General features: G+C 35.2%; 1 pseudogene; it reads right to left on the reverse strand.

The window, feature by feature from the left end:
• Positions 1–6,159: 6,159 nt before the first annotated feature.
• LOC131074528 (probable serine/threonine-protein kinase WNK11) lies at positions 6,160–23,018 on the reverse strand (annotated as a pseudogene).
• Between the last annotated feature and the right edge of the window lie 2,866 nt (positions 23,019–25,884).

Below are 25,884 nucleotides of genomic sequence, written 5' to 3' on the forward strand. Positions count from 1 at the left end.
GAAATGTCCAGTTTCTTTCTTTTTAAAACTTTACCCTTAGGCAATTCAGTGCTCATTGTTATAGCTACCTCTTGAGCTTCAGATTCCTCTTTGGTGGTGGCAAGAGTGCCTTTGATAGGTGTGGAGGAAGAATCTTCTCTGAATTTCTCCTTTAAAACCTTTATCATCTTTGTTTCTTTTCTTGTAGCTTTGGGTACTACAATGCTCATTTTTACTTTTCCCTTCACCTCTTCATAGTTTCCATATCTCAGCTTGGTAGCATGCCTTGGTAATGTAAGATATGCATCAATTTGTTGTTGTGTGATATCAAAGTCAATCTCATAACCCATAGGTAGCAAAGATTGAGTTCTTGGTTCCACAACATTCACATAACAATAATCAGTGTCTACCTCAAAGCATATATCATCTTTATATTTCTCCACTAGCTGGGGTGGAATTCGGTACCTGTTGTGCATTTTCTCCTAAAATTTACTGAAATAATCATCCATTATATCATTGAAACTATCACCTAGCTTCTTGATAAAGTCATTAATCTGATGGGTGATTGTCCGGTGTAGCTCCCAAACTACTTTACCGACTGATGGAAAGAATTTTTCAAAGTAGAAAAACATGCATACAAGAAGTGAACCAAAATTTAGTGTGTTTGCCAAGTTGTTCTTCTTCGGCTTCCTTATTGTGTTTAGATTCTCAAACAGGTTCTTCAGTAACACTTCACATAAGTCAATTTTCATTCCCTTTTTCACAATTTTATAAGCTATGTCAATTGCTACACAAGGTACACTGTTTTCCCTTGCTATTTGGAAGAAATAGTAACCAATTACTCTAATGGCAAACTTAAGTTCTGCATCAGTGACATTGTTCAGTTTCAGTCCTCTGTAATCAGATTCTACTCTGGTTAAACTGATTAATTCCTTTTGTGATATCATCTTTTGAGCTCGTGCATGATCATAGATAGGATAATCAATGATCACATGAATGATTTCCTTGGTGATTTTAAATGGTTGCTCTTCTAGCCACATGAAATCATCATGAACTCTGCTCAAAACAAACTTGACCCATTAGGGCTTGAACACACGAGGGTAGGTTAGGGCTTCAGTCAATCCTTTGATTTTGATGTGTTCATACTTGTTGTTTAATACACCATCGGTACATAGTTCATCGTAGGTGTCTCTTATCTCAACATGACCGAGTTCTTCAACACGGCATTTGGTGAAGAATCTCACATCTTCAACTAACAAGACTCAATCCGGGATGAGTGAAAAGGTGGTTTTGTCATCCACTTCAGAGGTGACTTTAGGAGTCAAAGAGTATTTCAATGAGGGCTTCTCTACATTCTTGACAACTATGGGATCTTGGATCTTGGGCACCATTGTAGATTTCAGGTAAAACTTAGCAAACTATCCTTAGAGTTTGACGGTTTACAAACGACAAATGCTTCACACTCAGCAGATAATAACAATTTGATAAGATCGGTAAGCTATCTTAACAGTACGATGAGATTTGATGTAAATACCTTGAATTCACTTAGAATGAGGTTTGATCACCTTGGAATCGCTCTGCTCTGCTCTTTCGAAAAATTGGTAAGTGTAAATGACCATGAAAATGCTTTTAAGTACACAAAATACCTTATCGGGCTCCGTGTGGGTTAGGTCAAAAATATTAAATGCACTTGGTTCACCTTTAACCGATTTACTCTATTTTTTTCATTTTAACCGAGTAACCAAATTTCCTTCATTTACCGACTTGACAGGCTTTCTGTATTCACCGACTTGATAGGTTTCCTGTAAAATACTTTTGATAGAATTTCAAACTTACTAATGCATCTTGACTATGCAGATTTTGAATTTAGTACATAATGGAATAGGAACTGTTATGATTTTAACCTTCAGAGAGTGCAATCCCTTCATACCTTTGCTGATTAATTTGGAATAGGTGCACCTAACTCGGTAGGTAAGGTGCTTTCTTCATTTGACACAATTTCGTTCTTTTTCCAAATCATCTTTTATTTTTCTTTTATTTCTTCAGTGTCTCCTCTAGGTTGATCTCTGCAATCTCTAGCTAAATGTCCAACTTTGTGACAATGAAAACATGTCATACCAGGATTTCTCCATGATCTTCGGTTGTTCATTCCAAACCTTATAAAATAGTTGACACTAATATGTCCATATCTTCCACAACATTCACACCATATCCTTGTATTGTAATCCCATGGTACTGCTGCATATTGTCAGTAAGGATCTGTGTAAGTTTGGTAACCTCTAGTGTTTTCTCGGTGTGTAAACCACATGTAGTTCTTTTGCTTAAGCTAGCATTTCTCAGTACTATGTCCATATCTATTGCAGTTTCTACAAAACCCTTTGTATTTTGCCTTCTGATAGTTGTTAACAGACTTTGTCCTACATTGGTTAAATGTGTGACCATATTTATTGCAATTGTAACAATAACCATTGGACTTAGTGATATTCAGTTGCTTACCTTTTCTGATTTGGCATATGTTGGCAGTGTGACCTTGATTTTCATAGTAGTAGCAAATAGGCTTCTTTCTTTTGATGTTATTCCTATTTCCAGCTTGCTTTGATGATTATCCTCTCTCGGTAGTATGAATTCCTTTCTCAATAGAGTCTTTTCCTATGTAACCGAGTCCTGTATCTTTGTTGGGTCTTCTTGTATTTAGTTGTTCATCCAACATCTTTGATGATTCATAACTCTTCTTCAGTGTTTCTTTGGATTTCTTCTCTGTTTCAAGTTCATTGGTCAACCTTGATACTTCAAGTTTCAATGCTTGATTTTCATCATTCTTCATAATTGCTTCATGATGTGCATAACCTAGTTGATCTGTCATATTTTGTTCAATCCCAATCAATCTTATGATTTCATCATTTTTATCAGATACTAAGACTTCAAGTTGTTGTTTCTCTCTTTCTAGATCTCTTGCTTTATCCTTAGCTATCCTTAGTGCATCTAGATTTTCGGTCATTTGTGTGTTGAAATGTTCATGTTCTCTATTCATTGCTTTTAGTTGATCAGCCAGTGCTTTGTTCTTTTCTTTCAATACTCCAATCATTTCTTTGGTCTCTTCAAATATACTGCTCTTGGATGATGTCTCAATTTGTTCCACTAACTCTTGAGAATCCTGCAAATCATTAGATAATCTTCTTCTTACTTTCAGAGATTTTTGCATTTTCTTTTGCATGTCTGCAATCACTTGATTAGCATGATCCAGCTCTTCTTGTAGATATACAATCCTCTGAGATTGTTTGTAGCCTTCTATTGATAAGATCTTTCTCTTTAGGTAGCTAAACCCTTTTCCAAGATTCAAGCTCTGATACCAATTGTTAGGCCCAATATGGAAAGCTAATGTACTGAGAGGGGAGGGGTGAATCAGTACTCCAAAACTTTTCTTGAATAATAACTTTACTGTTATGCATAAACAAAATAGTGTGGTAACATAAAATAAAGTTAAAACAAATAGATAACAATCATACATGATTCACTCCATAACACATATATTTTGGTTACGCAGAAACTCTTGGTTAGAGAGAAAAACTGCGGTGGGGATGGCACCCACAACTTCACTACTGCAATAATAAAGAGTGCTCGGTTAGAGCTACATTTTAGCTATCTCTGATAGCTTACCCTATTAGGAGTAACAAGATCTGTTAGATCTACCTTGCTAAAGGATTTTACAACATTTAATCTGAATGTTGCACCTGGTTAGAGGCTTTACAATTTATAGACTTGATTAGAGTCTTTTACCCTGTTAAAGGTTTCTCTTTCAACTTCACAATATTACAATAAAGTCATTACAAATATCTGCAACTTTACATCTGAAATGTTATAGCAGATTCTATGTGCTCAGAATAGATTACCTTTCTTATAGCATACCTCGGTAACCCATATAGTAACTCGGTAAACCCTTCTGTTTACTCTGTTCTTCGACTGTTCTCTGAAAACCTTCTTGGTGACCTCTGTATCTCTATAACAGTCTTCTTACACACACATATATACACCCTTAACTCATGTTGTATAAATAGATCTCTTAAGATGGTGATCCAATTCATTGCTTTGATCTTACAAACAAGATTCCTTGAATGAATAACTATACAAAATATTTCATTGGTTAGATTGATCTCAAAATCATACACAATCTTCTGGTGCAATTTCCAATGTGATAACGGTTAGATGTACCTCGATCTTGTAACATGTTTTCATATGCATGTCTAGGTTCAATGTATCTGGTAACACATTTTACTTGGTGTATATCAACTCGGTGTGTCATCTTTGTTGCTCTGTAGTCATAAAAAGATACTCGGTAGACAGATCGGTGTATATTACATTTTGTGACTACTTTCCTTTGTAACCGACTAGACTATGCATACCGACTTCTCTGTGTATACTGACTGCATGATTCGGTAGTGTTAACCGACTAGAGTATATAGTATGACTTTGAATATAAAAACTAATGGCAATTTGATAAGTAGTAACATAGGTATCATACAAGTGATGGGGACCTTAGGATGGCTATAATTATGGTAAGCCATAATTGAAAATGGCAAATGACAAGACACTAGTGGTAGTAGTGATGGTAATAGGAGAGGATGGAATTGTTGTAGAGGAATGGGTAGATGTAGATGCACTAACCTAGAGAGATGAAGTAGTTTTAGCATAGATGACTAAAAAAATTCCAAGTCAAAATTCCTTATTGGCAAACACACCATGAAACATATTCACTAATTGTTTGGAGTTTTTAACATTCACCAAACTAACAAGCTCTATGCTAAAATATTAGAGTTTTGCATAAGCCTTGTGATCATAACCCTCTTGATCATTTATGTAAATCTCAAAATGTACATCATCAAATATATCACCATTATTATCTATTATGTTGCCATATAATTAGGATTTAGGAGAGGGCTCCTTCTCAATAGATAATTAAGATCATGACAAGCCCTTCACATTGAAATTATATACTAATAAAACACAATCAACTCATAGAGTCAAATATAAATCATATCTTAAATTAAGGGGGAAACACAAACACAAAAGCCAAAATAAGGTGACCAAAAAAATATAAATCAATGATTTATACAAGTATGATATAGAGGCTAACAATTGAAAACAATATGTTGCCTCATAAAATATAGATATGAAAACCATAATGAGGATAAAAACCATAGAAGGAAAGATATCTTATGTAAGCTCAATTGAGTTTTCCAAAATAAAAAAGGGTAAATAAGCAACCCTTAGAGTTTAGTTTAGACTAATACAAAAGAATGTATATACATAAAAAATTAATCAGTCTATCAATCGATGGACATGCCTTACGGGCGACTTGGTAATCTCCAAGGACTAGTCTCACCTCAGCTCGCCCCATAATGGGAAACCTATGTCATTGGGCTGAGTCACAGGGATACCCTGGACTAACAAAAAAATAAAATCAATCAATGTAGAGTAAAAGTAAATAGTGGGTGTTTGATATTTTGACAAGAGTAGTTATGATAATATTTAGAAACAAAATAAGATTTAAATGAAATATAATTCCAGAATAGTCTAGTCCATTATCTATGAAATGTGACCTCTCATCAAAATAAGCATTTTCTAGTGCCTCAAAATACATCATTAAAGCTTGAAGCCTAGTCTCATCTATATGAATGAGTTATCCTTTAGTGTGAGACTTGCAACATAGAGATAGCTCTCTAGAAAGGGTTGGTTCCCTTTGAAAATAGGTCTGATTCAATTTTAAGGAACTAATCTTAATGCTAAGTGTTGATTAAGATGAAAAGAGAGAAAAAAATGTTTAAGAGTTCAATGATGGTGATGAACTAATATGTATAATACCCTTCAACTTACATTAAAAGAACAAGTCAATCTTCAAAAATGACAATAGACGAAACAACTTCTATTAGAATACCATTAAGAAGTGAAATATGAAGAGACCACAACTATAAGAAAAATAAAATGTTTACAATTAACTTGATCAAATATGATAGAAAATACTGACACCTATATAATATAACTCAAAGGTAAAAAAAATACAACATATTACAGCCATAAAAGAAAATAAAATATGAATCCTTTTATTTATTTTTTGCTCGGTAATAATGATTTTTTATTAATTATCTAGGATTTTGAATTGGCCCGAACCAGGTGGGGCTACAATTAGGGATCCACCTCCCCATAGCCATCAGCTCCCCCAAGAGAGGGATCAAAAAAAATACTCCCTCCCACTCCTCGCTTTCCCTTCTTACATTTCACCTCTATCCATCCATTTGCTTTGGCATCCTCTAAAGATTTCAAATTCTGAACTCCCAAAACATCCAACCCCTTACTACCTTGACAATGCTGCTCAGTTTGAATCCCTACATCCAACCTTGCATCAGTACCCCCTTAAAGCTAGAGCCACCTTCTACCTTTTGTGCTATCCTACTGACATCCTAAAAAGAGCCACAACCTACAAGAACACAACCATCATCCACGGTATCCAGACCACAACCCAATCCTTGCACATCAAATGTTCGATCAAGAGCCTTTTTGATGATATCTTTAACCAAACCCCCTATATCTTGGAGGGTTTCCCGATTCAACTCCTCCTTCTCCACCATATAAAAATTGAGTTTGACCTCTTTGCACCATGACGCTAGTCTCTTCACCCTGCACTTATCACAAGAATCAACATTATGTCTAATCTTAAAGCATCACCTGTAGCTAAAATAAATCCCTTCATAATCCATAGGCTGAAGCCAACTACCTTTCAAGGTAGAAATAGAGATCTTTGAAGGGAGATCCTTGGAAGTATCCAAATCAACTAAGACATGAGAAAAGGTAGTATGTAACAAATTGAGAGAGACTTCATCAATCATTAAAAACTTACCTAAGGAGTTCCTAATAACTTCAAAGCAAGAATCAAACCAAAAATACAAAGGAAGGTTTGGAAGCCTAACCCAAATAGGGGTGTGATCAAAGGATTCCGACTCAGCATTGAAAGTCGGATGCCACATTTTCAACATCAACAGATTGTTGGCCTCCCAGCACCATTGACAAACACCAAGGATTTTATTTCTATCCTCCACGTTTTGAAAAACCACAACAAAAAACCCTCAAGCATGAGGGTAAATCTGCACACAATCCTCCACAATGGGTTCCCAAAGTTCTGAAATCCATTTATGGAGGGTACCAAGACTTGGCCAAAGTCCTCTCAAGTGCCCAATAAGCCCTAAGCTAGCAAAAACCCTTTCAGTCTGCTCAATCTCCTTCTCAATCTCCTCTGTCAAATTGATAATAGTTAGCTTGGCCATTGAAACCAAAGCCGCAGCAGAAGGTTGTTAGTCCCAACTAGTGCTAAGAGGGAAGGGGTGAATCAACACTTAATCAAATCTTCACAATTAAATTTTTAACCTAAATTTGCATTCATCTAATATCCAACAATATACTTAATCACTAAAGTAAAATATGCAAGCATGAAAAGTTGACAGTGACACCAAGAAGTTATTGCGTGGAAACTCAAATGGGAGAAAACCACTATGTGAGTAGGAACTCACAAAATTTGTACTCTTCTAAAGTACGCCCAGTGATGAGCCGTCCCTATTAGGATATTACAAAGACAATGTTAGGTGCCAACCGGTTAAGGGATTTTGTTCAAGGTCGATTAGTGCCTTTACCTTGTTAAAGGTAGCTTGGTTAAAGGACTTAAGAAGGTCAATTAAGATGTCACCTGGTTAAGGAATTTTATAAAAGGGACCTGTTAAAGTCCACTCAGTTAAGGGATTTATGTTGTAGTGGTTAAAAAGCAACAGATGGATGATATGTTGAATTAGCTACTGATAACTTGATCAGATCTCAATATGCATCACACTCAATCTACATCAGTTGTGTCTTCTTTGCACAGCACTAGTTTTCTTCTTAGACCTTCATCTCTTCACTCAGCTAGTTGATTGTCCCTTGACACTTCACTCTGTCAGTCCTCTGACCTTTGGCTCTACACTCTATCAGTTCTCTGTCCTTTGGCTTTGCACTCTATCGGTTCTCTGTCCTTCAGCTCTGCACTCTGTCGGTTCTCTGTCTTTCGACTCTACACTTAGTCGATCTACCTCAAACACACTCTACTCTGCTAAAACCTCTTAGCACCTCCTCTCTCTCTCTACTCTTCACTTTGGATTGCCTTCAACAAGATCTGCTTGTTGCAATTTTCATGATCAAAACTTTCTGAATGAACTTAAGAACACTTTATACATTTTCTGCCGACACTTTCAGGCATTCCTTCAATCAAAGCAATCATGGATTTCAGAAGATTTCAAAATTCAAAATCTCTCACTCTTTCTTTGTGCACCTTCCAACATTTCTACCAAGTGTTCAAACAAATTCTGCCACCATATCCTCCAAATATAGTAATTTCTAGGTCGTGTTTAGTCAATTAACTGCCAACCAGAATTTATGTAGGTAATCATGATTGACTGCATGATAACTGAAATTTACCTTACCAACATATGATTTGGCATAGACACAAACCAACTCATCTTTTTCCACCGCAACTGAATAACCGATCACCACTCTGAGATTTATGGTGATCATCTGTCTTCCTTTTGTCATACTGGTATGCCACTGCACTTCTATATTACCAGTTCATCCTTTGATTGTCGATTTGTAGTGCTAGCATCAAGTCTCTTCCCCTGTTTGCCAATGAGATTTTGTTTTGCATACAACTACAAGCTTTCTTGCCTGAGTCACCTTTTGTAACTTCATCATCATTAGAGTGACTGATTTTCCTTGAGCTGATTGAACCTTTGATCATTCATTACCAATGTTGTTTCCATGTGTTTGTAAGTCAACATGTTTGCTTATTAAAAAACACCACTCTTTTTATACCACTTCACCGGTAAGTGTTGGACATCAATGACAAATCTTAGCTGTAATGCCCCGCCAGGAAACCCCGAAGGGATTAAGCCATAACACAAGAATAGAGTGCAATGATTTTTTCTTTTAAGATAAACACAACATTAAGATACAACAAGATATCAAAATTCAGATTACATAGCGGAAGACATCAACTAACACCTATAGAGTTTCCCAACATGATTACTTAATTGCACATTTAACTTAACTCACACTAATAAATCCAATAAGTTGATTATCTTATAACGAGATAATTCTTAAACAAGGATAACTTCTTTCAGAAGATGAAAATATATGGATTACAAGATAAGGTTCATTGATTAAGATCTATTCACATCTTACATTCAAGCTTTTCATTAAAATATAAGCCATGCATCTAATATTCTAACACACAAGAATTTTATCATAAACTTATGAGATCTTTCCATGCATACTTAATTTCCTTAACAACAACTGAATATACTCCATTACTCTAAGCTACATTCTTTCACAATCCAATTTACTGCATTTTAAAAGATGATTGCATACATGCATCTTAAATTAATTTCATCTTATCCACTTATACATTCTATCAAAATGTCATTCATACATGCTAACCCTAAACATGAAACATAAGAATAAAAGCATCACATAACACCAAGATGATCTCAGAGTTCACCCCTAAAGGGCTACATCTTCGAGTCTGCTCAACTGCAAGACCCCTCTGATAATTAATAAAGTTAAGAATACATGAGGTTCTCATAATTTACAATCCTGCCATCAAGGCAAAACATAATCAATAGACAACGAACACATCGGTCAATAAATACATAAACGATCCCTGAAAAAGGAAAGGATCCGGCTGAACATAATCGAAGCTAATACAAAGGTCCATTAGAGCATCCACAAAACTAAGTCATCACCACCTAAGGTCTAACATGAAACCAGGTACTCACAAGGCATAAGCAACAGGACGACTCCACAAAAGGTGCTCCTATCAAGACCATACAACAACTCACTAGCGAATGTAGGGACAAGTGTCATCACACAACCTGGTATGGTTACCATGGCAGGTCTTCATAGGTTTCAGCTCCATACACTGGGTTGCACTGGAAACCTAATCTAAACCTCCGGCCCATCCATGCCTCATGTGGACCCACACATCCTTTCGTGAAGACAAGGATGATGGTTTGCCATTTCAGGCCTTCTCACAGCATGTCGAGTCTGTGTTAGCACTCGTCCCATGTGTGAGGCACAATTATCTTAGTTAGAGATTACATTCTAATCTACTATTAGGTTATCACTTATTAGACTCACTTCTGATGGGTTACCCAGCAGCCACTTTGGGCGCAGCCCCCAATCGAAAGCCACTTTCCCATACGACACTACACTATACTCAAGTGACCTCAGAAACCAAGGAATACACATGGTCAAGCAAACATAGTTCAAAAAGGGAGGGAACATCCATTTGGTCAAACACGACTCAAAAGAGGTACACTTACTAACGGTACTCTAACCAGAGACCTGACCAACTATGGTCAACCACGAATCATCATTCGACACCCACATAAAGGATATGACCAATAGCAACACCACAACAAAAATAATAGTCAACTCAAGACCGAGGACAGAAATAGGTACCCAAATCCACCATACGATAGGGTCAAATCAAACAAATTAAAGCTTGCCATTACGTAAGTAAAATCGAATACAGAAATTAAACTCGCATAGGCAATAACCAGGAAGGACAATTTTCTTTCCCATTGATTTAATCAATAAAGGTCGATCAAGTTTTCTACATGATCTAAGTTTTCCAAAATACACTAATAGGAAAACATCATTGCAAGGTGAATACAATACCATAATTTGCAATAGTACCATTGTCTATTTCTCAAACAGAGGAAAAAATATAATTAAACCATTTATTTTACTAATCGAGAATATTAGTAACTTAACAATTTTTCCAAATGATACTTAATTAAATTCCAAAAGCATATCATTTAAATTCATAATGTCCAATGATAAAATATTCATTTCTAACATTTCCAGATGGCCTATAACATTAAAATCTTCAAATAATATATTCTCCTGAATAATGTATATTTTATCTCAAGAATTTTCCAATATAAATAATATTCTATCTTTTTCCAAAAAGATGCTCCCCTAATATTATAGGTCCAAAAGGATCAAATATTAATTCATATATATTTATAAACCCACAGTTAATAAAATATACACAATTAATAATTAATATTGTATAGTAATCCAATTAAATATTAATTTATATATATATATATATATATATTCATTAATAAAATATATATTATTAATAATTTAATGATGCACAACTCTCAAATTAAATACTAATTAATACATATATATTTATTCTCGTTAATAAATATATATTAATAATAATTAATAAATAATTAAAAACTTAATTAAAAAAACTTTTTAAATAATAAATTATTTTTTAAAAAAAATTTAACTAAAAAAAATAATTTAAAAAAATACAAAACAAGGGGGGCGGCGAGGGCGGTCGGGCCCACCTTCCTTACACGGGGGTTGGGTGGCCCAAACCCTAGCCGCGGGCGGTGCCACCGTGGGGGACGCAGGTCCCATGACACCTATGCAGCCACCGCGGGGGTCGCAGTGACTGCGGCCACCGCCGGTTGCGGCTTGCGCAGGGGGAGGAGGCGCGGGTAGAGCTCCGCTCCTCGCCCTCCAACCCCAAATAATATTTTTTTTTTAATTTTTTTTTTCAAATACAAATTTTCATTTTAAACAAAAAAAATCGACTTTATAATATATAATTTCGATTTAAAAATATTTTTCTTTTCAAAAAGACAAACCCCATTTCATTATTTCTTTTAAAACAGTCTCATAATGATACTTAAAATGAAAATTTCCAGCAAGAAGAGGTTTTCTAAAATTGAAAGAATTTGTGGAAATACCATCCAAATAAATAATCCTTTTGGGCATAAGAAAGCTCATTTTTAATGCAAGGATTCAAGCAATAAACCAATATCAACTAATTTCCACAATGATTCATAACCTTGAGGGCAATCAATGGAGAAATTAAAACTAAATAGCATGAAGAACATCCAATGCCCATTTTTTTTGTAAAATTTAAACAATAACTAATTGATAACTAGAATTCCTACCTCCATAATCATTCCGGGAAAGGATCTGATGAAGAGCCCCAACCTGTAGCTCAAGAAATCATTCTCCTTCCAAAATCCCCAAATCTTTCATCCCAAAATATTTTCCAAAAAAATCAATCCCCAATATTTTCCAAAAGTCTAGGTTATAAGGGAAATGTTCGACCAAAATTTAATTTTTGGAATAAAAATATTTTATTTAAAATAAATCCCAAAAATCATTATTTTCCAACTATATCAATAATTAAACTTGTTTTTCAATTTAAAATTGATTTTCTCAATTAATGGAAATTAACCTTTCTATTTCAATTAAATTTAAATCTTTCTTTTCATAAGCATAAACAGAATACATTTAATGTTTTATAATTAACCGTTTAATTGAACTTGCTCCTAAACTAAATCAAGCAATTTAAATAACGATTAATCACATGAAAAGGGAGCCTATTTAATTTAGTCCCCAAATAAAATAATGCATAAACACACATATTTAATCAAATTAAATACTAAGGACTAATTACTCAATTTAACCATACACACAAAACACGCAACCCAAGAAGTCACACAGACAGACGACCCGCAAACCCAACCAAAGGGGATACCGACGGCAACTGACGATGCTCACTTGAGCATGACTATGGTCAAACAAGGGTCTTACGACCACCTAATCCAACTCTAAGGATTAAAGAGGTACACTCGAACCTACAAATCCAAGTGGAGACGAACCTCGCACCCATGCAGTATTGTACCTGAAATCTCCTGCAACCAAGAGTCATACATGCATACATATATAAACTTAATGAAAGCGTTAACCCGAGATAATAACAAGAAATATGAGAATTAATAACTTGCATACGAATTGGTGTGAAAACCATAATAACAGGTATGCCCTAAAATCAAAACATCTGACTATAACACTATAATACGTTAAACTAACTCAGGTCAAACCAAGATTAGAAACTGATTAGGGTAGGGGTACTACATTAGCACATATACTGGTTCTCTTGATTGACTACTTTTGTCAATGCCAACAATCCAACAATCTCCCCCTTTGGCATTGATGGCAAACACTTCAAAATCTGGCTAATTAGTTGCATGTTCTTTTACTTCCTTCATCTCTGTACCAATCTGGTCATTACTTATGCCCTGAGTAATGAATATCTCCCCCTGTCACTGGTAATACTCTGATGCAGCAACTTCAGCTCAATCACTACTTACCAATGCTCAAGCATTCTAATCATATCTCCCCCTTTGACAACAATTCCAAAGAGTCCTTTCTATACACTTACAAGACTGCTCCTCCTAACCGGAGTAGTCCACACTCATCAATCTAGTCTCTTTTTTTTTTTTTTAAACTTGAAATCATACTATATTGATGTAGAGCCCTGTTTTCTTACTTTACTGAATGGAGGGGCATAACCCCCAACTTACCTCTGAGATATTCAAAGGTGTCCTTCTGTAGTGGCTTGGTGAAGATGTCAGCCACCTTCTCTTTTATTGGTATGTACTCCAACATCACATCCTTTTCTTGAACTTGTTCCCTTAGATAGTGATATTTGATGGCTATGTGCTTTGTTTTGGAGTCCATCACCGGGTTCTTGGATATTTCAATGGCACTGGTGTTGTCACAATGAATCACTACCGGTCCAACCACTTTTTCTTGTATTCCTTCCAGCAGTTGCTTGATCCAAACTATATGTGTGCAATTGATTGCAGTAGCTACATACTCAGCCTCAGTTGTGGATTGAGATATGCAATTTTTTTTCTTACTTGTCCAAGATACAATCTTGTCTCTGAGAAAGAATGCACCTCCACTAGTGCTCTTTTTGTCATCAATGTTCCTAGCCCAATCTGAATTAGTGAAGACACTTAAACTGAAGTCTCGATTATGTGGATACCAGAGACCATACTCATGAATCCCCTTTAGGTATCTGAATATTCTTTTGACTTCCACCATGTGAGTCTCTTTTGGATTTGCAAAAAATCTGGCAACCAAGCCAACAACTTGTGATATGTCTGGTTTGCTATGTACTACATATTGCAACTTACCGATCATGGACTGGTAAAGTGTCTCATTCACTTCTTCAGCCTGATCATATTTAGATAGCTTTCAAATTGTAACCATTGGAGTTCCAACAAGTTTGCAATCTTCCATTCCAAAAAATTTTAGAATTTCCCTTATGTACTTAGTTTGACTGATGAAGATGTCATCCTTTAGTTGAGAGACTTGCAGGCCAATAAAAAACTATATCTCGCCAATCATGGACATCTCGAATTCTTTCTTCATTTGTTCTGCAAAGATTTTTCTCATCACATCATCTCCCCCAAATATGATGTCATCCACAAAGATCTTAGCAATTAGGTGTTTTCCTTCAGCTCCACTCTTTAGATACAGGTTACGGTTATCACTGGTTCTTTTGAACCATATGCTTAGCAAATATGAGTGTAACCTCTCATACCAATCTGTCGGTGCTTTTTTCAACCCATACAGATCCTTCTGCAACCTACATACCATATTCCTTCCATCTTCAGATGCAAACCCTTATGGTTTCTCTATGTATACTTCTTCCTCTAACACCCCATTTAAGAATGTCTATTTGACATACATTTGGTAGAATTTAAAGATTTTATAAGCAGCACAAGCCAACAAAATTCTGACCCCTTCCAACCTGGCCACCGGTGCAAAGGTTTCTCCATAGTCGAAACCTTCTTCTTGAGCATAGCCCTTACAGACCAATCTTGCTTTGTTTCTTATCACTTTACTGGTTTCATCCATTTTATTTCTGAACACCCACTTGGTGCCTATTACATTTTTGTTTTCTGGTCTGGGCACTAAAGTCCATGTATCATTTTTCTCAATTTGCTCCAGTTCTTCTTCCATGGCTTTGACCCAGTCATCATCTTTTAGAGCCTCCTTTGCTATTTTGGGCTCAAAAATGGAGAGCATACAACCATTCTCTCTTTATCTTCTTCTGGTTAGAACTCCTGCATCCTTGTCACCGATGATATTTTCTTCAAAGTGATTATTTCTGACATACTTAGCCAATACCAGTTCACTCCTCGGAGCTTCTTCTATCGATTGTGCAAGTTCTACTTCACATGATTCTTCATTTGCCACTTCAATAGGATCTTCTTTAGTAGGTTCCACCAGTACATTGTACTCGAACCCTTTATAGTCCTCTGGTTCACTCTTACTGTCCTGTTCATTTTTCTCAAAGTACTCATCTACTCTGGCATTTGCACTTTCCACAATTTTACCAGTCCTTTTGTTTAAACATCGGTATGCTTTTCTCTTTGTTGAGTAACTTAAGAAGGTTCCTTCATCACTCTTGGGATCAAATTTTCTAGTGTACTCGTCCCTCTTGATATAGCACCTGCTTCCAAATACTTTGAAATAACAAACATTAGGTGAGTATCCACTCCATAATTCATAGGGAGTTTTATTTATCCCTTTCTTTACTTGTATCCAATTCAAAGTGTATATAGTAGTGCTTATTGCTTCTCTCCAAAAGATATGTGGAATGTCCTTCTGTATCATCAAAGTCCTTGCACAATCAATAAGAGTTCTATTTCTTCTTTCAACAACTCCATTCTATTGAGGTGTTCTGGGTGCAGACATTTGCCTCATAATCCCTTGTTCCTCACAGGAATTCATGAACTATTGAGATGTAAACTCTCCTCCTCTATCTAATCTCAAACACTTAAAATTCTTGCTAGTTCCTCTTTCTACTCGAGCCTTAAAAACCTTAAACACATGAAAGACTTTAGATTTTTCCTTCAAGAATACAACCCACATCATTCTTGAGAAGTCATCCACAAACAACATAAAATATCAGTCTCCATAGAAACTCTTGGTTCTCATGGTACTGCACAGGTCTGTATGAACTAAGTCTAGCACATTTTCAGATGAAAAGGTTTTACTGCTGAAACTAGACCCGGTCAACTTTCCTAGTTGACACTCTTTGCACATAGCATTTTCAGGTTTCACTATATCAGGCATACCTCTAATAGATTTTGTCTTGTTGAATTTTGTTATGCTATCAAAGTTAACATGACATAATATTTTGTGCCACAACCAAATGTCTTCAACCTTATCCATTGGACAACTACCTATGGTGGTGTCTAGATGAAATAGATTGCCTCTTGATTGTTAAATGGTGGCAATCAGACTTCCTAATTTGTCATTTATTTGACATATTCCTTCATTGAATTCTAACTGGTAACCCTTATTGTTAAGTTGCGAAACACTTAAAAAACTATATTTTAACCCTTCTACCCAATAGACATCATCACAACTTGTCTTATCATTTAGGGCTATAGACCCCTTACCTTTTACTGCACAAGGAGCATCATTTCTGAATCTCACAGTTCCTCCATTGCAATCCTCCATGCTAAGGAATTTGTTTCTGTCACCGGTCATGTAGTGAGTGCAACCACTGTCGATCACCCATTCTCCACACTAGTTTGTGATAGAAATCAATGCCATATCTCCTTCCTCTGTGTTGTCCTCCTTGACTACCACAAATGCAATGCCATCTCCATCAGATCCCTTCGATTCTTCATCAGTGAACCCTTCTTCTGCAAGATAACATTCCTTCTTGCTCTTGTCCTTGTAGCTTCTGAAATTATCCTTCTTGTCTCTATCATTGTCAAGACATCTTGAAGCAATATGACCTATCTTATTACAGGAGAAGCACTTTAAGGGTAGTTTACCTTTGTACTTTCCTTTTCCTCTTGGAAATCTTCTTGCCAATAGAGATTCAATTTCATCTTGCTCTTGTTCCTCATATAGTAGATTGTCACTTGCATGGGAATGACTGGTTCTGGTAGTAGAACTACTACCAGTTTTTTTCCTTCTCCTTGTCGGTGCATGCATCATGGAGGCTTTGAAAGTAGCATCAATCTTTGGTACGTTGTTGTCATAATTGCTCAATTCAAAAGAATTCGACTTAGCGATCAATGAGTCAAGAGTTACATTGACTGTTCCCAAGGATCTGAGTTCTTGGATAGCAGAGACCCTTATGGCATATTGTGGTAGCAAGGTTCTCAATATTTTTCTAACCACATCGTCCTCCTCAAGTTTTCCTCCAGCACTTTTAATGGAGTTTACTACATCCTTTATCCTCTTGCTATACTGCTATATGTTTTCTCCTTCCCGCATCCTCATCTCATCATATTTTCCTCTCAGGATGTCTACTTTGGCCTTTTGAACATGAGGATCTCCCCCATAGACTGTCTTCAGCTTATTCCATATCTTAAAAGTATTTTTCAAATCTTGTACCTCAACAAATTAATTATCAGAAAGAGTGCTAACAATCAGATCCATAGCAGCAGTATTATCTTTCCTTTCCTTGATCTGTTCCAAAGTAAGAGTCCCTAAAGGTTCACTGTACTATATGATCGCATGATTCCAGTAGTGTTCACCTAGGGATCTTAGATAGAGTTTCATTCTTCGACACCATAAGCTGTAATTCTCCTTAGAGAACTTAGGACCCTCCTTACGCATCATCTTGGATCTCTCCTTAAGCTAATAAAGCTTCTTCTAATTCTAAGGACCTGATGCTCTGATACCAATTGTTAGTCCCAACTAGTGTTGAGAGGGGAGGGGTGAATCAGCACTTGATCAAATCTTCACAATTAAACTTTTAACTTAAATCCGCATTCATCTAATATCCAACAATATACTTAATCATTGAAGTAAAATATGCAAGCATGAAAAGTTGACAGTGACACCAAGAAGTTATCTCGTGGAAACCCAAATGGGAGAAAACCACGGTGTGAGTAGGAACTCACAAAATTTGTACTCTTCTGAAGTACACTCGATGAGGAGCCATCCATGTTAGGAGATTACAAAGACACTATTAGGTGCCACCCGATTAAGGGATTTTGTTCAAGGTCGATTAGTGCCTTTACCCTGTTAAAGGTAGCCTAGTTAAAGGACATAAGAACATAAACTAAGATGTCACCTGGTTAAGGGATTTTACAAAAGGGACCTATTAAAGTCCACCCAGTTAAGGGATTTATGTTGCAGTGGTTAGAAAGCAATAGATGGATAATCTACTGAATTATCTACTGATAACTTGATCAGATCTCAATATGCATCACACTCAATCTACATCGGTTGTGTCTTCTTTGTACAACATCGATTTTCTTCTTACACCTTCAGCTCTTCACTCATTCGATCGACTGTCCCTTGGAAATGTACTCTGCTGGTCCTCTGACCTTCGGCTCTGCACTATGTTGATTCTCTATCCTTCGGCTCTGCACTCTATTGGTTCTTTGACCTTCAGCTCTACACTATGTTGGTTCTTTGTCTCTCAACTCTGCACTTAGTCGGTCTACCTCAAACACACTCTACTCTTCTAAACCCTCTTAGCACTTCCTCTCTCTACTCTTCACTTTGGATCGCCTTCAACAAGATCTGCTTGTTGCAAATTTCACGATCAAAACTTTCTAAATGAACTCAAGAACACTTTATACATTTTCTATCGACACTTTCAGGCATTCCCTCAATCAAAGCAATCATGGATTTTAGAAGATTTCAAATTCAAAATCTCCCACTCTTTCTTTGCGCGCCTTCCAACATTTCTGCCAAGTGTTCAAAAAAATTCTACCACTGCATCCTTCAAATATAGTAATTTCTAGGTCGTGTTCAATCAATTAAGTACCAACCAGAAATTCTATAGCTAATCATTATTGAGTGCATGATAACTAAAATTTACCTTACCAGCATATGATTTGGCGTAGACACAAACTCACCAACTCATATTTTGCCACTGCAATTGAATAACCGATCACCACTCCAAGATTTATGGTGATCACATGTCTTCCTTCTATCATACTAGTGTACCAGTATGCCACTACACTTCTATATTACTGGTTCATCCTTTCATTGTCGGTTTGTAGTGCTAGCATCAAGTCTCTTCCCTTGTTTTCCAATGAGATTCTGGTTTGCATACAACTTCAAATTTTCTTGTCTGAGTCACCTTTTGTGACTTCATCATCATCAGAGTGACTGATATTCCTGAATGATAGACTAGTTGGCTTAGTCTATATTTCCTTGAGTTGATTAAACCTTTAATCATTAGTTACCAATGTTGTTTCCATGTGTTTGTAAGTCATCACTTTTTCTCACTAAAAAACACCACTCTACTTATACCACTTCATCGGTTAGTGTCTTCACCAGTAAGTGTTGGACATCAATGACAAATCTTAGCACATATATCAGTTCTCTTGATTGACCAGTTTTGTCAATGCCAACAATCCAACAAGGGGACCCTAATATCCTTACCATGAGGCCTTGACTCTCCCCTCAACATTGGCATTGGATCCCCCTGATCCAAAAAACCCCTTTTTCACTCACCCATTGTCCGTTCAAAATCTATAGGGGGTCGAAACTGATGGTCAAAAGCACCTCCAACATATGCACCACCGCCCAGTCAGATTTGACATGGCCCAAAACCACCATTCTTGTAGTGATTCGATGCAACAAAACTACAAACCTGGTCATCATGCCCCTTCACCATGGATGCCCAACTGGAATCTCCACGATCAGAAATATTATTTCCATAAAAGCATCTTCCTGCAGAAACCCTAGCCGACTGAACCAAATGCAGCGACATCATGCCTATTTGAGTTCAAGATATTATTACAATATTAATCCTTTTATTGATAACAAGACTTAAACATATATTTATATTTCAATAAAATAATAAATCCATTACAAAGAAGTTTTTCTAATATATATATATATATATATAATGTAAGATATAACCTCTTATTGAAATTGATTTAGAAAGAAAGGGGTTTGGTCCTGTCTGAAGGAACCATAAGATTGATGGCATTCAATGACCCTTTTTGACTACTTCCTATCTTTAAATGCAAGTGAAACTTTTCAACAGGAGGATAAAGGAGAGTTCGTTAAATTTGTCTTATATCTTCCTATCTTGATGAAGAAAATAGTCCTAACCGTTTCAATTCTTCCCAAACTGATGGAAACATGTTCCCACACCATTGTCTATGTAGCACTCAGACTTATCATTTGATCATTGTTTTTAAATAATTAAAAATTAAAATATAACAAAATTTGTTTTACAATTAATTATTAAAAACAGTCAATAGTAAATTCTAAATGTTGGATAGACATTGCCTACTCCCACTGTCTTCTCAACTATTTTGACACCTTTCACTGCCCTTTAGCATGGTGCAATAGTCCTCTCTGCTTGAAATTGTTGTCTATAATAATAGGACATGTTATCAACATTCTTCTTTACTGGAAGACGTAGTTCACTAGCTAACAGGTTTAGACACAACCACCCATTCCACATCATAAGCACTCATTATAAGTTGCATTGATTACATCAATTGTCACTGCAAGTATTGGTTCATGTCATTCCCCCTTATTTCTCATACGACATATTTTTCTTTCTCAAAGTCAAATAGTGACAAACAAGGAGTTTATGAAGACCAACTATCAACCTTTGTGTGTGTCAGATGTGTTCATGGATTGCAATTTTCCAAAAGAAACTTGTCTTCTGTCAATTGGTGTTTAATGTTGTCGTGCTCCCTTTTTGACCATCTTAACTACAAACTCACCTGGTTATTTTGAGGAAGTACTAATCTAAGAAGATGAATGTCTCATACCATTTCTTAATGTATGTGATTGATAAGTGGTTTTCTATTCAATCTTTTCTAAAAAGAATCAACAATATATACTCAATTTTAGAAATTTAGTTTTAAATAATTCTCTCCCAAATCAATTTCTTCCTTTTAACTGTTACCGGCAATATGGTCTTCAAATTTGTGCTTGACTAAGTGCTAATCAATCATTGCAGGATATATTCAAATGAAACCCCTAGGTGTGTTTGAGCAAATGCTACTGATAGGAGTGAAGTATAACCGAGCAAACTTTGGCAAAACCTCTAGAAACGTTTCAAAAGGGGCTTACAGGGCACTAAGCAATGAACAATGAATGGCGATCCATTAAGAGATGATTAGGAGATTTTTTTTTCCCCATTAGACCTAGTTGTGATTATTTGTTATCCATGCATGCACCATAAACTAAGCAACCAATTTCTCCATTATATAGAGAAAGAATTCTATTTTTGCAATTGTTGTGTGATGATCACAAAACCTACTTCTCTGATGAAAATTTTCAATATCTACACAAAATGAATTGGCCTAGTGATAAAACTGTGTTCTCTAGAGTAGAGGTCATTCTTCTTCATATCCAATCCTTTTGTCTAAATCTGTCGCCAACAGTTAAGATAGGCTAACCCTAATCAAAAGCAACAATGTTGAACCTCAACAGACTAACCATTAAGCTGGATATTGACAACATTAGCAAGAAAATGACTGTAATATTATTTACCATTGTGTTATTATTGGAGACTAACTCTCTTAATGGAGTGATGTCGATGGTTCAAGTGGCTTCAACAATGGTGACATTTGAGGTAAGGCATTTCTCAATAAATATTATGCCATGCAAGTAGTATTATCAAAAGAACTTTCTGGCACAACATTCATGCAATGTTTTCTTGTACATACAATAAAAAGACGCTCACAATGAATGTTGAAAGTGAGCTTAGTAAGCATCCAAGATTACAACAATATCATTTTCTATACAATTGTTGATTATAAATGAGCAAAGAAAACATAATAATCAACAGTAAAACAAAGAAACTATAACAGAAGTGAAAACACAACAATGCATAACACGAAATTTAACGTGGTTCACCATTATTGGCTACATCCACTAGAAAGCAGGGAACACTTCTATTAATCAATCTCCAATACTATAGTACATACACATGGGCTACACAACCATTTATATACGCATTCAGCCATGAAATGAAGAGTGTGGAAAAGGTGAATGGTCATGTGATTGTTGGGCTTCACATTCCCAACAACAATAACACATTATTTTCATCAAACCATGTGAACCTGATTGAAGACCGGATCCATCATAAGCTCTGCAATAGAAAGCCTCACCATTCTTGGTGCCAAGCATTTATCAATCAATTGTCTAACTTGTGGATCCAGAACCTTTCCCAAAGCTGCAGGCATTCTACCAGAAGTCGCCTTCTTGTAAACTTGAGCTACACTACTACACTCGTTATAAGGAATCTCTATGGTAACCATCTCCATAATGCACATTCCAAATGAATAGATATCCACTAGTTCATCATAATTCTCCTCATACAATTCAAGAGCCATGAAATTAGGTGTACCAACAACACTATGTGCAAACCCATCTTGCCCAAGAACATAGGAAAGTCCCAAATCCCCAATCTTGAGTATGCCAGAGTTTCCCTCCACAAAAATGTTGGAGCAGTTCAAGTCCCTGTGAATAATTTGAGGGCGACAGCCATGCAAATAATTCAAGCCCCTCAATATCTGTCATGCCTAATTCTTGATTGCATGCATTGAAACATGCCTATGCTTCTGTCGATATTGTCTCAAGGTCTCTGATGGGCAGGATTCAATAATGAAGTTGATTCTTTCAGTGTTTATGTCTAGCCAGGCATCATAAAACATCAAGATGTTGTCATGACTGGAGAACCCAACAAAGAGACTTTCAAGTAGAGTCTTTGCATGCAGTAATCATTGAGCCATTACAAAGACACCTTGTTCCATGCAACTTCAATACCATCTTTGTAATCAAATGCCTAGTAAACTGTCTTAAAGGCACCATGACCCAATACATCAGCATAATGACCATACCTACAAGTGAGATCCATTTCCTCAAATGCTTCCGTATTCTCATCGCTGCACTCAAATTCTACACTCCTCGTGTCTTCTTTCTTTTGACTCTTTTCTACCCACAAAAGATGTTTCAAGCAAGCAAGTATAAAATACCTCTGCTAAGAAAGAAAGTAATATGTTGGCATATCCCAAAATTCTGAGGAAAATACGAAATAGAAATGTATGATGCAACAGAGAAGTGAACTCTTTTCTAATTATGGATTGCTTTTCTTCCAAGAATATTGCATGCATTGTCTACATTAATTGTTGCATATTATATTGATTGTTTTTCTTCCAGATATATTTTCTATTTTTTAACATGTTAAAAGAATTTTATTTTTTTAAAGAAATGCAAGATTTTTATTCTTTTATTATTTCCTTAGATTAGTTTTTATTATTAAAGAATCATTTCAAACTTTTTAGTTTCTTTATTCCTTTTTATTATTATTACAAAGAATAATTTTTTAGCTTATAAAATTGATTTTACTTTTTATATTTATTTTACAAAATATTAACATTTTCTGTATTTATGAATTGTAGATATATATAATTTTTAGGGAATAATTATCTAGTTATATTTTTTTTAAATAATAAAAAATAATTATATGTGTATATCTTTATTTCATTAAATATTTTATATAAAATTAATTTGGTTAAATTTAGAGTGGCATAATATTTAATTTATTTATAAAATTTAATAGATATAGAATAAATATGTGATTATGCATTATTAATAATTATTGCATATAAATTTATTTGTACATTTTATTTTATTCAAAACTAGCATAGATATCTTAAATACAACTATCTAAAAGATGCTAAGAGATAATAGTCTTGATGTCACTATGGCCAAACACATTAGCATAATGTCCATTGTCTCTCTATTCTCATCACTGTAGTCAAATTTGAGAGATGTCTCCCTAAATTCAAAAAGAAGATGAAATGGTGAAACAAATGTAAATGCATGATGCAACCCTTTTCTAATTATTAATTGTTTTCTTTCATGAATATTTTAGATTAAGTTTTTTTTTAGGTATATATTAATTGTTGTGTGTTACATTACTTGTATTTCTTGCAAGTATATTTTTTATTTTTTAATGTTGAAATTTCTTATTTTTGTATTTCTTTCAAAAATCAGTTTTTATTATTAAAAAATTATTTAAACCTTTTCAAATTTTTTCTTATAAAAATAATATATATTTTTAATTTTAAAAAAATACGATCTTTTTTAATTTACGTGGAAAATCTTTCAAAGAAAAACCATAAAGAAGATTGCTTGGATCTAATATCCAAATTTAGCCACAACTAAAATAAAGTGATCTAGGCACCAACTCGCTAGAGACACCAATCCCAAGCACCATCTCAACAAGAGACATTAGTCTCTTTTGTTTGGAGGCATTGACCTCTTCTACTTTCTAAAACTTTCTTCAATAGATAATGAACATTTATCTATGTTCTAAAAATTCACTCATTAGAATGATATCACTTTTTACTCTAAACTTTGCATTTCGATCTCCTTCACAAATATCTACTTGTATCAAGTGTTTTTATAATTAGTTATGCTCTTCTTTGTTTTGTATTAATTATGTTCTACTATCAAATGATAAAATATTTTTGTACATCTACATACTAATACTCTCAAAAAGGTTCTTCACCTTTATATACCCCTTTGGGCACCAAAAATAAATTACATGTCGTCCTCAAAAACCAATTCAGATTAAACACTTATTGTTAGCAATTTAACCATCAAATAAAACTCATTCAAACATATGAACATTCTAATGTTGGTCAAACACTTCATACTCTTTTCACCTTAAAAATAAACTTAACTCAAACTAGGTTGGCTAGTCAAGGGTTGGGGGTTGTCTTTACCACATGCCAAAAATACAAGTTAAAACTTATACACAACCACAAAGTCTAATAGAGCACTTACAGAAAAAATAAAGGAAAAAAAATTGATTTCAAAGTTATCCTATTGGGAGTTAGGGTTATCCTCTACCTCTTTTCAAAAATTCTCAAACATGCTAAACCAAACAACTAATTATCTATGCTTCATCAAAATCAACAAATTGCAAATGGAAACACTTTCTCAGAGGTCAGGGGGTGGTGGTTTGCCAAACAAAATTCCATCATATTGCAAACATGTTAAGGTACATGTTCGAATATTAATGCCTAATGTGCCATCAAGTATTGGGGGTCGAGTATACCTTTTACCTTCTACCAAAAATTGTAACAACACTCAAATAGTATTGTCAATGAACATTTACGCTATAATGGGGGTCAACAATTCAACATAACATATTCCATGCCAAATCCAAACTAGACAAGCAGAATGTTTGATCAACGAAGACACAAGTCATTTTGGCGGTCGTAGGTTAGACCTCCATCATACCAAGTTCTTATTAAAATTAAAAACAAAACAATGAACTCTCAAGGGATGAAACTTGATGAACTTATATTCCTGTTGGTATTTCAGTAGAAAGAAAGATTGTTGATATTCATTAAGGATATTGAGAAGCTTGTTGGAGATTATTTGATATAACTGAAAAGGGATGATAACTATCTTTATAACATTATTTTGTCATTGATGTCAAGAAATTGATTTTCTAATTCAATATGATGTTGCCATACCTTGAGAAGATTGATTTGAAGAGAATTAAGATGTCGGTAAAAGACACAGAAAGAATGTGATGAATAAGGGGAGAAATAAGTTATTCAATGAGCAACTATTACCGAGTTAGACAATGATGAGATCATGATGTTTATATTGTTTTGATATCCTACATATGTTGTTGATTGTAAGGTTAATACTATACTATGTCACCGAGCAAAGAACTGAGTCGGTAAAGCCTAAGGTTATCGATATCGGTTAATGAAGGTGGAATGTCTACCGAGTAAAGTTTAGTATTTACCGAGTTGCAACCGAGTTATGACAGATCGCATTGGATGGATAAAAGCATTATTTAATGAAGGACAATGATTAGCTGGAGATGTATAAATGATTGGTATGTCATGCATGAAGTTTGTTAAGGATCTATGGCAAAGGTAGATCGGCAGGAAGATCTACAGCTCAGATTGAACCGCAATAACCTTGTGTGCAAGTTCCAAGAAAGGAATG

The sequence above is a fragment of the Cryptomeria japonica genome, chromosome 9, assembly GCF_030272615.1.
Source record: "Cryptomeria japonica chromosome 9, Sugi_1.0, whole genome shotgun sequence".
NCBI classification, from domain to species: domain Eukaryota; kingdom Viridiplantae; phylum Streptophyta; class Pinopsida; order Cupressales; family Cupressaceae; genus Cryptomeria; species Cryptomeria japonica.